The sequence below is a fragment of the Urocitellus parryii genome, unplaced genomic scaffold (assembly GCF_045843805.1).
Source record: "Urocitellus parryii isolate mUroPar1 unplaced genomic scaffold, mUroPar1.hap1 Scaffold_60, whole genome shotgun sequence".
Lineage (NCBI taxonomy): Eukaryota > Metazoa > Chordata > Mammalia > Rodentia > Sciuridae > Urocitellus > Urocitellus parryii.
Window position 1 is genome coordinate 1061607 of NW_027554101.1, and position 16698 is coordinate 1078304.

The following is a 16698-nucleotide window of genomic DNA, read 5'->3' on the forward strand; positions in this document are numbered from 1 at the left end:
AGAAGCCTCTGGTGGCCAGTTTCACAGAACTTGTTACACATTATTATTGCATAGGGAAGCCTTTTATGCATAGTCTGTTAGCTAGTAAATTTAGCTGAGGGCCATAATAATCCAGTGAGCAAGCAACACACTTACAAGTGGCATCCAATGGGCTGAAAGTTCACTGGAAAAAAGCAGAAAGAAAAGGAACACAATGTGCACATGAGGGTGGCCAGGTTACTATGGTGATGGGGCTGGTGGTTGTTGGTGTTCCAAACCACAAATATCCAGACCAGTGTGTGGAGCCCTATGAGCCATCACAAAGCAAGTAGGCTGATTTCCAGCTTACATGCCGAACAAATGCCCTTTTCACATATTTTCAAAAGATCCAAAAAATATATGAAAAAAATACACCCATTAGATAGACTATACCTGACAGGTAGTTGAGATGATAGAAACCAAAGCAGATGTATGAATTAAGTGCTGAATAAATTTATGTCTTGATTTTCAAAGTTTTTAAAAATATTCTACACATTAGGAAATTCTTTTGTCTTTCTGCTGATACTAGTTGTTATCTTTGACGAGAGAGAGAGAGAGAGAGAGAGAGAGAGAGAGAGAGAGAGAGAGATGCCCCTAATATGAAGAGAGAAAATCAAAAGATCTTAAAAGTTTTCCAGCTGTCTCTAATTCTTTTTGGTAAGAATAACAGGAGACATTTTTATTTAATGGGGAAATAAAAGCATTCATACTGAAATGTAGGCTACTTTAAGTTCCTTTAGGAATTTGCTATTTGAGAAATAAGAGAATTTTACCTTTATATATTTTTAAATGTTCAGTATAATGACTCTGAAAACTTTTCATAAAGTATAGAAAAAAGAATACTAAAGTGTTCAAAAGTACTTACATAAATATTAGACCAACCAAGAAATGATGAGTTTTTAGGAGGGGGGGGCAATTTATAGGATAAAGTTGACTTACCATAAATATAATATTTTCATAAGAATAAAAATGAGACTTGGAAAAATCAATATGAAAGAGAAATTTTACTTAATGAAAAATTGCTTTCCTCAATTTTATTTACTTGTTTTGCAAAATGTGATAATCTATTTTTATACTTATTCATAATTTTAAGTCTTCTTTGGAAGGTCTTAATTACAGAGCATGGTGACCTGGGTAATAGCTGATTTTTAGATCCAAGAAACAAAATTCCCTTTAAGTTTGATCACTCATGGAAAGAAGCAAGTGACCCTCAACCAGAGGAAGTAGATGGAGGTTTGAAGTCTTGGAGAGAATCCTGTGACAATGCTTTAAGAGCCTATGTGAAAGATCATTATTCCAACAGCTTCTGTACTGTTAAGTAACTGTCTGCCTATTTCATTATCAGAGTGTGTATTTCTTACATTTACCTTATCACTTGGGAACTTTGGCCAACCAAACATCACTTCTTTCTTAGTTATGGTCTCTGTATTTTATTCCCTAAATCTTTTTTTAAAATATTTTTTAGTTGTCAGTGGGCCTTTATTTATTTATTTATATGTGTTGCTGAGAATTGAACCCAGTGCCTCACACATACTAGGCAAGCGTTCTACCACTGAGCCACAACCCCAGCCCCCTAAACCATTTTTAAAAGGAGTATAAATACATGAAAAATTTCTTAAAAAATCACAATGCATAATAATTTTGAATTTCTATATGTTCTATTTCATAATTATTTTATTTACTTATGAAAATATATTGCCTTACTTCAAAAATTAAGTTTTTAAATACTTTAACTTAGACTTAGGAAAAATGTTAAAATTGTTGGGAGATCTATTGTCCACATTTGTGTCATTTTGGCATAGGCATTTATAAAAAAAAAAACAAAACTACTTCTGCATAGTTAAGATATTTTTCACTAGATAATCAAAACTGTTTTGAAATAAACACTTTTAGAAACCCAGAGTAATTTTATTTTTATTTTTTACTATCTCTTGGGCTCTAACGGATAAATTTGGCTCTAACATGATTTCCTCTTTATAATATTGTGACAAGAAAAATATGTGTAGAATTTTTAATTTTTAATTTGTTTGTTTGTTTGTTTTGGTGGTGCTGTGAATTGAACCTAGGGTTTTGTGCATGTGAAACAAGAACTCTAGCAGCTGAGCTGTAACACCAGCCTCAGAATGTTTAATAATTTTTTATTATTGTATTTTAAACTTATATCAATTAATAAAATCATGATGTTTTGAAATAGGTATACACTGTGGAATGGCTAAATTGAGCTAATTAACATGTATTACCTAACAGATTTATTATTTAATGAGAATGCTGAAAATCTAATCTCTAAGAAATTCTCAAAAACAATACATTAACTAGAGTATTTTAAATATGTGATGATGATGACTTAAATGGCAATATAGAAAGTTAGTTAAAAGCACTTACATTTAAACTTTAATAACTGGTTTGAGTTAGTTAGCCCTGCCACCTAACTAGCTGTGTGACCTTAGGTAAATGACTTAATGGTTATATGTCTGTTTTCTCATTTGAAATGGAAATAGTTCTTACCACATAGTATTGATGTGAAGATTAAATGAGTTAATGATGCATTTACAGTGATTAAAACAGTGGCACAACGTAAGCCCTGCCTAAATGATAGATAACATTATTCTTTTATTTATTTATTTATTTATTCATTCATTCATTCATTTATTTATTTGTTTGTTTATTTCATAAAGGAGAAAACCCATCTTGATGGATACCAGTACAGAATTCCTTTTTGGAACCCAGTATTGCAGTGGGAGACTTGATACACTTCCTTTTAGAAATTGGCTTTTCGATCCTAAATACACTTTCAATTTGTCATTTGTTACCTATTCAAAGTTTGTCATTCCCCATTCTTAATTTGGAGAGTTTCAATGGCAAATAACCTCAGGGGTCTTTTTTCACTTCTCTTAGCTATCAAATGAGCAACACAGTGCTGGAATTTTTCTAATGGTGTCTACTGTACACTAGTTTTCTATATTCTTAGCTGTCTTGCTTAGTAATCTATTTTAGTAATTTCAACTCATTATTACCTATCACATTTTCTATGTGGCATTTTCCAGAAAATTCTTATTTGTCCTAGATGAGCATCTAATCCCCAACATTTTATTAGGTGTGAGTCTGACATAAAATCTTTTTCTCTTCCCTCCACACTGAAAAACTTTTCCATTACACTTGAATTTGAGAAAGAAAGGTTCTTACTCTTGGTTTCATACTATCCTGTGTACTTTAAGACAATTTCATATGACTTTGTTTTTCCTTCTTATATAGTTCTCATTACTTAGAAATGTTCTTATTTTTCCTGTACTTAATGGAGATAAAACTTTAATCATGATAATTCTTCCGAGTTGTTTCTGTTCATCTTGCTCTTTCTCCTCTGTTTTCTTCCTTACCCTCCAAATCATTGGGCCTTCTTCACCTACTAGTGCTATGTCCTCTTTACTCATCCACTTATGAGCCTTTGAGTTTTACTTTAGTCTCCATCCTATAGAAAGTGCTCTCTGTGAGTATTAATAGTTCCTGAATCACTTGATCCAGTGAACATTTTTGTGGTCCTTGACTTCTTTTGCTGTTTCATACTGAGCCCAGAAAATAGAAATGATCTTTTGCTTAGAGTGCTATTATCAATACCTATTAATTCTTTTTTCTTTGTCTCTAATTTTCTAATATCCCAAAACTTTTAAAATACTCTTGAAAGTTCATAGCCCACTAAATATAGGGAATACACAGACTTAGTGTTAGAAAAACAATATGTTTGGGTTTTATCTTCACAAGAAACACCTATGAACTAACTTCAGCTTTACCTTTTGTGGATGATAAACATGCCTTTTCTTTTATTTTGTTGTAGTTTTGCCAGTTTTAGTAGAGCAAATAGAAAATAATATGGGAAAACATATTATGTGAACTCTAAAATTCAATGGCTTCTTTGCATTCCCTAGTAATTGTTTCCATTTATTTCTACTGTAAGGAACAGTTGGTGTTTCTGTAACTACTGGCTAGACATTTCCATCTAGATTTCCCAGTTTGTTACTGATACCACCATCTTCCTAGTCATTCAGATGTACAAATACTTTGGCCCTTCCTTTTTTTGTTTGTCTGTTTGTTTGTTTAATCCTTCAGTTACAATATATTGCTAAACTTATGCATTCTGTCTGCAACCCTTCCTTTTTATTACCATTTGATACTACCCTAGATTATGACCTAAATTAATTTTGGTCTTCTAACCATCATCCAGCTTTTCTTCCCTTTTTTTCCTGTATAGCAGTATTGGTCATTCTCCAAAAATAATAGTGCTGGTCATATTCTCCCGAAATAACTGTTTTGGTCATGTTGTTTTACTCTCTTTCTGCTTCCTGTAGAATGAAATCTAAAGTTTTTACTTATATCTACTACTGTATGATCTAAATCTACCATTCTGTCTCCCACTAGTCTACTTTACACATACCCTCTAACCTGATGACCTAATTGACATTCACTTAACAAATCCTTGATTTCATGCCTGAACTGTTTGCTGGTCTTTATTCTCAGTCTCTGCTTATCAGAATCTTATCTGCTTTGTGAAGCTCAGCTTAAATGACACTTCCATTAAACTCTAAGCCAGGAGCAATATTTTCCTCTATTCATTGTACCTCTGACTCTGTTAGAATTTAACAGAATCTAGGGCTGGGGTTGTGGCTCAGAGGTAGACTGCTTGCCTAGCATGCACAGGGCACTGGGTTGGATCTTCAGCACCACATAAAAAAAATAAAATATGGGTATTGTGTCCACCTACAACTATATATATATATATATATATATATATATATATATATATATATATATATAAAGAATTTAACAGGATCTGGTTGTGAGTGCTATGTTTTGCTTATTCTGTCTCAAGGATTTAACACACTACTTATGTGCATTGTCTGTCATTTAGATTGTGTTTTTCTAGTTTGATTTTTCCCTAATAGGTTTATGCTAAAACTATAGATGGGCAACAGACTATTATGGCATGTATTGAAAGCCATCAGTTTCAGCCTAAAAACTTCTTGTAAGAAATAGATATTCTGTTTTGTTTGCGTCTAATTATTTTGTAGAGAAATCAGCAATTTTTATCTATTTTGAGAATTTTTTTGCTGCAAACTGCACAGCAGTTAATTCAGATACCAGACCAGGTGATAAGGAGATGGACACAAGACAAATAGAGAAAAAGCTGGGCCCCCATGGTTCTCCATCCCCTGATGAGGGATGGACAACCCAGAGCCAGTTCAGCATGTTTATGATACAGGTTTTAACCTCAAAAGGATTCATTGTAAGAAAGTTTCTTAAAGATAAACAGAACCAAAGTGGAGGGTATAAACAGCCCAATTAGAACTATCAGCTTGTGCCCATAATTCTCCACCTGTGGTCAACTGTCATTAGAACCCAAGGTTAAGAACTGATAAGTCCCTGGCTAGCATGGAATTTCCCTTTTAACAGGGCATCACCACAGCAGCTGGTCAGTTTCAAATCTAGGCCTTTGCACAGAGCGTTCCAGGAGGGACAGGTCAAGAATTATATAATTCATTCGCTGCTCCCAACATTTATTATTTTACATACATCCTAGTCCTTTTTATTTTTGAGACAGGATTTCACTAGGTTGCTGAGGGTCTTGCTAAATTCCTGAGGCTAGCCTTGAACTTTTGATCCTCCTGCTTCAGCAGGGTAATTTTTTTTTTACTTACAAGATTTCAGTTCTGGGGCTGGGGATGTGGCTCAAGCGGTAGCGCGCTCGCCTGGCATGCGTGCGGCCCGGGTTCGATCCTCAGCACCACATACCAACAAAGATGTTGTGTCTGCCGAGAACTAAAAAATAAATATTAAAAATTCTCCCTCTCTCTCTCTCTCTCTCTCTCTCCCCTCTCTCACTCTCTCTTTAAAAAAAAAAGATTTCAGTTCTCCATCTATGAATTTAGACATTATTCATATTCCTTCCAATTCTAATTTCTTTTGGGTTTTTTGGTTTTTTTGTTTTGTTTTCTCCCCAATATGTGAGATTGAACCGAGGGGTGCTTTACCACTGAGCTACATCCCTAGTTCTTGTTATTTTTTTATTTTTTTATTTTTTATTTTGAGACAGGGTCTCACAAAGATGCCGAGGCTGGTCTTGAACTTGCAGTCCTTCTGTCTTAGTCTTGTGAGTCACTGAGATTACAGGAATGTGTCAACATACCCAGCTCCAATTCTAAGATTCTATAGCCATATCTTTTTAAAAACTACTTGTATATTGAGTGAGAACAAATGATTAATATAAAGTGCCCAGTTGAAATTATTGAGTTTTACTTGGGTAAGGGTTAGTAATATTTGAGTTGATTATGTAACTCAGCAGCCTGTCCATTTTCAGAGGAGCCTATCATGAACAGAATGGGAATGGTTCACTTCAAAGCAAACTAAGGAAAAGTGGAAATCCAGATAATTTAGAAAATGTTTATGGTCAGGCCACTTGGTTCCAGACTTATGTTTGAATATGCCTTGGGTTTATCAAATTGGAAATGACTGGTCCTCTCCTCCCCAACCCCTCAAAAATTTTTTTCAACTTTTTGGCCTCAGTGGTAAATCACGTCTTTCTTGTGCCTACTGCTAATTCTGCAGCACTGTATGTGTATGTTTTAATAGGAATGGTCGTTGGAGATCAGAGTGGAAGTTCACTATTACACCACTTACAGCCCAGGTGGTTGGAGTACTCAGGATTCAGGTAAGATTCCAACATATTCATTGATCATGGTAAAAAAGTTTACATTTTTGGTTTGGGAGTATGACTCAGTGCTTACCTAATATGCATAAGACTCTGGGTTCAATCTCCAGCACTGCCTAAATAAATAAAACTTCACATTTTAAAATAAACATGCAAGTTGGTCTTTGTTGTAGAATTAAAATAAGTACTAAATTATATGCAGATGCAAAGAGAGGTGGATGGAAATGAGAAGAAATAAAAGCCTTCCTGGGGAGGTAGTTAAACAGAGATCTATTTTGGGTTGATAAAGATAATTATGTAGAGAATACTGTTTGCTGGTTATTTTTTTTTATATGGTGATGAGGAGCGGAGGTAAGCTGTCTATTGCTGAGCCACAACCCCAGCCCTGTTTTATACTTGTGTGTGTGTTCAGAGGCAGGGTGCTGGGGATTGAACCCAGGGTCTTATACATGCAAGGCAAGCACTCTACCAACTAAGCTATATCCCCAGCCCTATACATATATACTTTTTAATATAGAATGTCTGGTCACACTTTGAGAGAAGGCTTACTTCATTTTTATTATCTTTTAAAAGTCACAGTGAAAATTATTTGAAAGAGACATTAAGATATTTAGGCCTAGCAAGACACAGTGGCACATACCTGTAATCCCAGTGGCTCTGGAGACTGAGGTAGGAGGATCTAGAGTTCAATGCCAGCCTCAGCAAAATGAAGGCTCTAAGAAATTCAGTGATTTATTTTATTAGAGACAGGGTCTTGCTGAGATTCTTAGGGCCTTGCTAAATTGCTGAGTCTGACTTTGAACTCAAGATCCTTCTGCCTCACATTTCAGAGTTCCTGGGATTACAAGCATGTGCCACTGCATCTGGCCTATGTCACACTTATTTTTAGAGTGTAATTTTCCATCAAATATTTGGTTTTTAGTGATTTTCTTTTAACTCCCAATTAGGTTTTTCATGCCAGTCAGATCTATGAACCTCCTGCATATTGATGATATTTGTATGGCCTTGTCTCACATATTAAGGATCCATTAAAACTCCTTGGTTTTCAAAAAAGAAACTAATTTTCCATGATTTTTATTATTTTTTAATATTTCTAAAGTGGGATCTTATTTATCTTTGTAGTCATAATATCTGTCCCAGTGCCTGGAATCAAAAACACAAATGTTTTTTGTTGTTTTTGTTTTTGTTTGTTTTTAAATATTTTTTAGTTGTTCATGGACTTTATTTTCTTTATTTTTATGTGGTGCTGAGGATTGAACCCAGTGCCTCATGCATGCTAGGTGAGCATGATGCCACTGAGCCACAGCCCCATACAAATGTTTTTTGAATTTAAATTTTATCTTGTAAGGAAAGAGGTTTTGTTACTTTTTTCTTTTGTACAAGATTGAACTCAGGTTCACTTTACCAATGAACTATATCCAGCCCTTTTTATTTTTTGAGACAAGGTTTCATTAAATTGCTAATACTGGCCTCAAATTTTCCATCCTCTTGCATTACCCTCTCAAGTCACTGGGATTACAGGCATGCACCATCAAGCCCAAAGAATTCTTAAACTGGGCTGGGGTTGTGACTCAGCAGTAGAGCACTCGCCTAGCATGTGTGAGGCCAAGGGTTCGATCCCCAGCACCATATAAAAATAAATAAAATAAAGATATTTTGTCCAACTACAACTAAAAAATAAATATTAAAAAAAGAATTCTTAAACTTAAATATTCTGTGAATTTTCTTTTAATACCACTATGTATTATCATTGATTGTGTTAATTATTCAGAATTGCTAAACATGGATTGTCAACTTAAAGGATAGCTTAAAGCATGAATCTGTGCATTAAGTAATAGGATTCTATATGAACTAAACATAAACAAAAACTTTATCAAATACTTCATCACACAGGTTCACTATTATGAAGATGGCAATGTTCAGTTGGTTAGTCATAAACATGTACAAGGTTTAGTAACTGTTTCGGTAAGTATACAATATTTAAAGTTTTTTTCACTTTTGTCTTTTTTACTTTAAAATATTTTGTTTTGACCTGGAGTGTAATCCATCCATTATTTGTTTTTGTTTTGCTTGTTTGGTTAGTTATGTATGACAATAGAATGTATTTTGACTTATACGTACCTGGAGTATAACTTCCCATTCTTGTGGTTGTACATGATGTGGAGTTACACTGGTCATGTATTCATATATGCACATAGGAAAGTTATGTCCAATTTATTCTACTATCTTTCCCATTCTTAACTCTCCTCCCTTCCCCCTATTCCCAGCCTACTACCTCCTCCAATTCAGTGAACCTCTGCTGCCTGCCCCTCCAGTTGTGTCAGCATCCACATATCAAAACACTTGGCCTTTCATTTATTTCACTTAGCATGATAGTCTCCAGTTCCAGCCATTTACTGGCAAATACCATAATTTCATTCTTCTTTATGGCTGAGTATTATTCCATTATGTATATGTACTGTGTTTTCTTTATCCATTCATTTGTTGAAATGCACCTAGGTTGGCCATAGCTTAGTTATTGTGAATTGAGCTGCCATGAACATTGATGTGGCCATGTCACTCCAGTATGCTGATTTTAAGTCCTCTGTAACATTGCTGAGGGGTGGTATAACTGGGTCAAATGATGGTTCCATTCCAAGTTTTCTGAGGAATCTCCATACTGCTTTCTAGAGTGGTTGTACCAATTTGCAGTCCCAACAGCATTGTATGAGTATACCTTTTCTCCCACTAGGGACTGAACCCAGGAGGAGCACTTAACCACTGAATCATATCCCCATCCACACCCCCTTTTTTGAGACACCATCTTGATAAATTGCTTAGGGCCTTGCTGAGTCTGGCCTCAAACTTGTGATCCTTCTGCCTCTGCCTTCCAGGTTGCTGGGATCATAGGCATGCACCACCACATCTAGCAACATAGAAACATTTTTTGTGGGTGATAACTAACTTTCCAAAGCAAAAGAAAAAAAAGTAAAAAGAATAACATTAATTTATGTCTTCACAAATTGTGTAATATCTTCCTTAATAAAAGACAGCTGGATTCCCTTATCAGCTTCATACAGTCTCTAACCCTCACGGTGGTAAAGTCACTGCACATCATGAAGTTTCTATGAAACTGTATTGTAGAAGCATGAGAGTAAGAGTGGAAAAGGCAGGGCTGGGGCTGTGGCTCAGTGGTAGAGCGTTTGCCTAGAATGTGTGAGGCACCAGGTTTGATCCCTGGCACTGCATACAATAAACAAATAAAATAAAGGTATTGTGTCCATCTACAACTAAAAATAATATTTTAAAAAAAGAGTGGAAAAGGCAGACATCCAGCTGGAATGTAACTCAGTGGCAGAGCACTTGCTTAGCAAGCAAAGGTCCTGGGGTGCGGCCCTGAGGGCATTGTTCATTTCATCTTTTTTGAAATATTTATTTTAGTTGTAATTGGACAAAACACATTTATTCCACTTATTTATTTTTATGTGGTGCTGAGGATCAAACCCAGGGTCTTGCACATATGAGTTGAGCTTTCTGCTGCTGAGCTACAACCCCACCCCTGTTCATTTCATCTTAAAGCAAAAATAATTTTTTCAGGGCATTAAGATTTAAAGACACAGTAATGATCTCTTCAGACCATACTGTGATAGACTGGAAAGTACATGGGGTTTGTTTGTCTGGTTTTTAGTTTTGGTGAAGACCTGGATTCAGATTCTATTTTTATCATTCAAAAGCTGTATAATTTTGGTCATATCATTTTAGAGGATTCTATTTTTGACTGCAGAATGAATGTGATGATAAAAAACTATTCATTTCACAGGATAATTCTAAGAATCAAAGGAGGTAATATGCATTGGAACGCTTGGTAATCTAGGAATTATCATACCACAGTTAGTTAATATGGATCAACTTTTCAGCATCTTTTTACTTAGTGCGTGCTTGTTTGTTGTGGTACTAGAGACTGAGCCCAGGGATTTGCTCTATCATTGAACTTTTATCTCCAGCCCCTTGTATTTATTTTCAAAATTTTTATTTTGAGGCAGGGTTTTGCTAAGTTGCCAATGCTGGCCTTGTAGTTCTGATCCTTTTGCCTTAGCCTCTGGAGTTGTCACTGTATCCAGCACAAATGAATTTTTAAATATATAAGCACTGCTTGCTTCAGTGGCACACACCTATTGTTAGGGTTGGGCGAAACGTCGGAAGAAGAGACCACAAGAGACTGTCTTATGCAACAACAGGAGGGTTTTATTTGGAGGCCAGCATACTGGGGCTCAGAGTTCACTTTAGCAAAGAGAGATAGAGTGAGTGGGCAGTTTGCCTGCAACAGAGTGAGGGAGTGCATTCTGTAGTTTGGCAGTTGGAGACAGCACATTCTGGGAACAAGATTAGCAAAACAGTTCTCAGGATTTCAACAGTGTTTTGTTAAGCATATAGAAAAACGGAGTGACAAGTACCTATTTTATTAACCTTTCACTATAATCCCAGCAAATCCAGAATCTAGAGGCAGGAGAATTGCAAGCTCAAGGCCAGCCTTGATAACTTAGTGAAACCATGTCTAAAAATTTAGAAAAAGGGCTGTGCTCAGTGGCAGAGCACCCCTTTTGCTGTACTCAACCAATAAACAAGGAACCAAATAATTCATTCATTTTTTTCTTCCTCTTTCTCCATTAGAATGAAGTCCAAACTGCCAAGGATTTTATTCAAATCATAGAGAGTGCAGAAAATGAATATCAGGTAAAAAGACTTGGAACTAATTTTTCTAAATCCTAGTGCCATATTTTTCTGTTAATATATTTGCTTGGCCTTTCTCTCTTTTATCTTGAATGCCTATACTGTTGAGTCAGACCCTTTAATCTGGCATTCTGCTTGAAATTAAAGTTTTAAGTTTGGAAGAGACCATAGCTCTAGTTTAAAGGATATATATGATCTTCTTGGCTCACTTCAGAAATTGAAGAGGAACTCACTAGAAATAATATAATATATCCTGTCTAACTCTTGTAATGTAAGCATGCCCTTTGACTAATGAGTTACTTTCCCATTTCTGTTCAAGTAACTAGCCTTCAATTATCTGTTGCAGACTGCAATTAGTGAAAACTACCAAACAATGTCAGACACCACATTCAAGGCCTTGCGCAGGCAGCGTCCAGTTACCAGTACAAAAATTGACTAGAACAAGATACTCAGCTAAAAGTTTGGCAAAGAAATACAGAATGCTTAAAGGCTGAGTGTAGGATTCTTCAGTATGTAGAAATAAAAGGATTCATATGATAAATGTGGTCATATGATAAATAAGTGATTTTTAAACAAGAGTGATATTTTGCTAGGGCTTTCAAAGTTAACAGATTTTTTTAGCCTCATGAAATACTGTTGAACCTATAGCATTGACTTCATCTTTTTGTGTTTTCTGCCTTGTATTTTTCTGTTATCACTATATCTACTTGTAAATCTTTTTTTTTTGTCCTTTTTGTTAATTCTGCTACAATTAGTGTTAAAGAAAGATCCATCTATTCTGGGGTCATTTTACTCTTTAGAAAATTTTCCTAGCCATGAAGTCCTGTTACTGATTTAGACAGATAATATGCTTAGTACTTTTACCCTGTGCTCCAAAGCACTTCTGGTACTTCAGTGTTTTTGACTGACCCACCAATAGCCGAGGAGGCTCTGCTACAAATTGTAGCTAAATGGAAGACACATACATCCTTCTCCGTCTGACTGCTTTGATCATCATTTATAGCATCTCATAACTATCGTTTTTCAAAAGTTTGGATTGAGGCTTTTCAGGTCTATTATTTGGGGGGAAAGGAAGTTTTCTGGAAATTCCATGACATCCAGCTTCTCTGGGGGGCACTCATTTTTAATCCAAAGCCTTGAACCATATTCTCTGCACATGGAGTATGTTTGCTTTCTTCATTCCCTCATTGTCTTCTTCCCACTTAGTACCATTGTAGTTATAGACATCTGCATTTTTAGAAGAGTTTTATTCATGTATTATTTTTTTAAGTATCCAAGAACTACGGACATACTGTGGATGTAGTAAAGTATAAAACTTGAAAATGCAGACTGAAGGAATACATATCTTGTGCTTTAACATTTTGTGACAGGATTGTACTATCAGCAAATGAATCAACTCTGTAAATCACAAAAACTTAAGATGAACCAAAGTGAAAAGGTAACTTCCAGGCAGTATCCTTCTACTGTAACCTGTTATTTAAGGGAATACTAGTGTTTTCTAAGTAGGGTGTAAAACTTGTTCCAAATTACTTTTCCTCAGTCCTGCCTGCCAAGAAATAAAGTGTAACTGTGATATAGCAACCCTTCCCAGTTATATTGGCAGGTATGTGTATGATCTCAGAATACACAGGTGACATAGATATGATAGGACAACTGGTAATGGTGGATTTATTTACATTGTTTACACTTCTATGAACAGGCCTTAAGGGAAGGTTAGTTTTTTAAAACCAAGTAGTGTCTTCCTACCTGTCTCTAAATACATGTCAAAAAAGAAGGGTATTTGTGCTTCAGCTTTGTCTTTGCTCAGTAATACAGTCAAGCAAGAGTTTGTTTCCAAGTGAATGCTGTGTAGGCATTTTTTGTCTATTTCAAATAAAATATATTTGTATTATTTGTCATTCATACTACCCATCCATACAACACTATCTTCTGTATCAGGTATTTCAATAGACGTATACCCATTTTGTTCTAAAAGTATCTGAGCCTCTCTCCTTTTTGATGCATCTCTTCAACCTTTCTTCTCAAGGTAAGAAATTCAATGTATTTGATCTTGTTTTAACTTTCTATTAGTTTCTTCTTGGATATGTTTTTCGTCTGTCCAACTTCCTCTTTTGATTATGAATAGTTTGTTCCTTTTCATCTCTGTAGTGAAGTTTATGATTAGGTTAATCTGACCATGAACTCTGGTGTGCAACAGTACATGTTGGGTGCTTTGTTTACCTGGATCTGTTCAGTGATCCAAGAATCTTCACCTAAAGTTCAGCATTACTTTCTGCATTTTGGGGAGGTTAGTGGGGGGTGCCAGGGATTGAATTCAGGAGCACTCAACCACTGAGCCACATCCCCAGCCATATTTGTATTTTATTTAGAGACAGGGCCTCACTGAGTTGCTTAGTGCTTCATTAAATTGTTGAGGCTGGCTTTGAACTCAGTGATGCTCCTGACTCAGCCTCCCAAGCTGCTGGGATTACAGGTGTGCACCATTGGACCAGCTACTTTCTTCATCTCTGAGCCTATCAACAAAAGTTCATTCTGTTTAGGCCACCAACCTTGTGTCTAGCCCCACTGTTTGGCCTGAGCACACCTACCAACTCCACTGTAATACCAGAATATCTTTAAAGTGACAATTTTCAGATGCTTGATGGCTTTTTGGATAGTAATGTCCTTGATGGTTTGAGCAGTTTAATGGTATTCTTAAAGTGAATATGCAGATTTCAATCTCTTAAATGATTTTGTAGGGTTTTCTAGATCAGCTGAGTAAGGAATCATTCTTACAGATCACTTCAGGCTGCTTGCAGGAAGAGCCCTACTTTCAACTATTATGAATGCAGCAAATATCAAAGCTTAGAAAGACAGCTTTTGTTGTTGTTGTGTGTGTATTAGCAAAGTAGGGACCACTCTCCACCCAAAAGCTACCAGCAAGTCAAAGGTTTTGTTGATTTATATTAATGCCCAAAAGAAAAAGTTATCTTCTCTACCCATTATGGATGGGAGTCACTAGGCAGGAAGTAGAAATTAAAGAATTCCTGCACCTGGAATTTGGGTAATATTTCACATTGCCTTAACTTTAAATGCTGCTTTCCTCCCCTCCAAGTCTGGCTTAGCTACTGATGACCTGTGGGAAAGGCTTTTTATCCTGTTTCCCAAGAGAGAACCAGAGGGAGTTTCTTCACCTTCCACCTAAGGTCAGTTCAAATTCCCACGTTTTTGAGGGACGTTTAATGTATTTCATTCTTGTAATGTGAACAGTTTCAAACATTCTTACATTTAACTTGATAAACCTTGTCAGCCTATCCCAAACTATCTTATTGATTTTCTTATTCCAGAAAGACTTTAAAAGTTGAAATCTCAAGCTATCTAAAACCCTTGGTTGCTTGTGTAAATGCTAGGAAATCAAACTCCCTTGCCAACTCCTGCAGAGACCACCTGAATTTCTTAACCTTCTTCAGCAGAATAATTGCTTAAATTGTGCCTGTTTCAGTACACACTGATGAATTCACCCTATGGTATCCTGGGCCAAAGGCTTCCCATAAAGGAGTTTCCTATGAGGCCTCACCTCTATATCTGGGTTTGAAATGACACTGCTGAAGGCTATTTGTTTCATCTGAGCCTTCGTGTTTGTCTCTATTGTTTGCCTAGTTCTAGTGCCAGTTCTGTTTTATAATCAACCAAAGCTCTAGATGCTACACTTATCTAAGTTCATGAGATAATTTGGCAAACCTTGACACATTCTAAATTCAGAAAAGACCAATTTATACATCTGAATGCCAATTTATTAATTTAAAGTTCTATATAGAACTACCAAGTTGAAGCCAAGCATGGTGGTGCATGCCTGTAATCCCAGCAGCTCAGGAGGATAGAGAGTTCAAAGCCAAAAGTGAGTTCAGCAAAAGGGAGGCTGAGTGAGACCCTGTCTCTAAACAAAATACAAAATATGACTGGGAATGTGGCTCAGTGGTAGAGTGGCCCTGAGTTCAATCCCTGGGACCAAAAAAGAAAAAAGAACTACCAAGTGAATCAGACACTCATAACCACCTTCAAGTTGTTTCACAACCTACCCTGAGAAAAGTCAAAGAAAGTTTGGGGGGCTGGGTTTGTGACTTAGCAGTAGAGTGATCACCTAGCACATGTGAGACTCTGAATTTGATCCTCAGCACCACATAAAAATAAAGACATTATGTAAACCTATAACTAAAAAAAAATTTAAAAAAGCATTCTGTTGTTGGGCACAGTGGTACATGCCTGAAATCTCAGCAATTTAGTAAGAACCTGTCCAAAAAAAAAAAAAAAAGAACTATGTATGTAGCTCACTAGTAAAACTCCCTTGGGTTCAATCCACATTACCAAAGATAAAAGTATTCTGTTATGTATATGGATATACAGGTGATTCTCATTATTCAGAGTAGTTATATTTTACAATGTCTGTGGACATGGAATGGGTGAATACTATGACTTGTGCCAGATGCCAATGTCTTGGCTGGGCACAAGATCACAAGCCACCACACAGCTTTGTAGGTTCAAACAGCAATTCTTTATTCCAATCTCACACCAGCCTCCACACAGGCTCAGGGGCAATTTCCTCCCCCCCCCTGCACAATTCACGTCCTAAATACTTTCTCTCCACGAGAACTCAGCGGGAACTCAGGCAGCAGGCACACCCTACTCCCAGCAGGAATAATCTTCATCCTCCAACTTCCCTAAAACTCCTATTGTCATGCCCTAAACCCAAGGACAGGATACTTCCTGTAAGATACACCCTAATCCTGGATCCACCCTGGTGATTGAGCAGGGTCACCTTTCTCAAACACACAAGCAAGGTCGCAGCAAATTTCCAAGGCAAGTCCATTTAACATGGGGTACGCTGGCAAGGATTACGATGCGTCATTCCTACTTGTCAATGGCTCTCAGCAGACTTGTGCCTGAATAAAGATAATCTGAGGAATTTTCACTGGAAAACTTTCCTGTGCTTAGGAACACTCAGCACTATCATTTGGGGCCATTTTAAGCAGCAAAAAGCACAAAGTAGCAAAAGAGCACCAAGTGGTCCATGAAAAGAACAACTTTTTAATAATATGAGGGCTAAAACTAGGCAGAACATCAGAGTGCTGTGCCTGAGTTGGGAACGTGTGTACTGGGAACTTGCCAACTTTCCACTTCTCTACTTGTCCATGAAGGACCAGAAGACCATTTCATGATGATGTGAGCCAGGCTGGGTTCCACATAAACTTTACTAAATACATGAATTTGTAAATACAGGATCCTGGAACAATGAG

The 16698-nt window shown here is 36.4% G+C and overlaps 1 pseudogene; it reads left to right on the forward strand.

The window, feature by feature from the left end:
- Positions 1-221: 221 nt before the first annotated feature.
- Positions 222-11912, forward strand: LOC144252816 (F-actin-capping protein subunit alpha-1-like; annotated as a pseudogene).
- The last annotated feature ends 4786 nt before the right edge of the window (positions 11913-16698 follow it).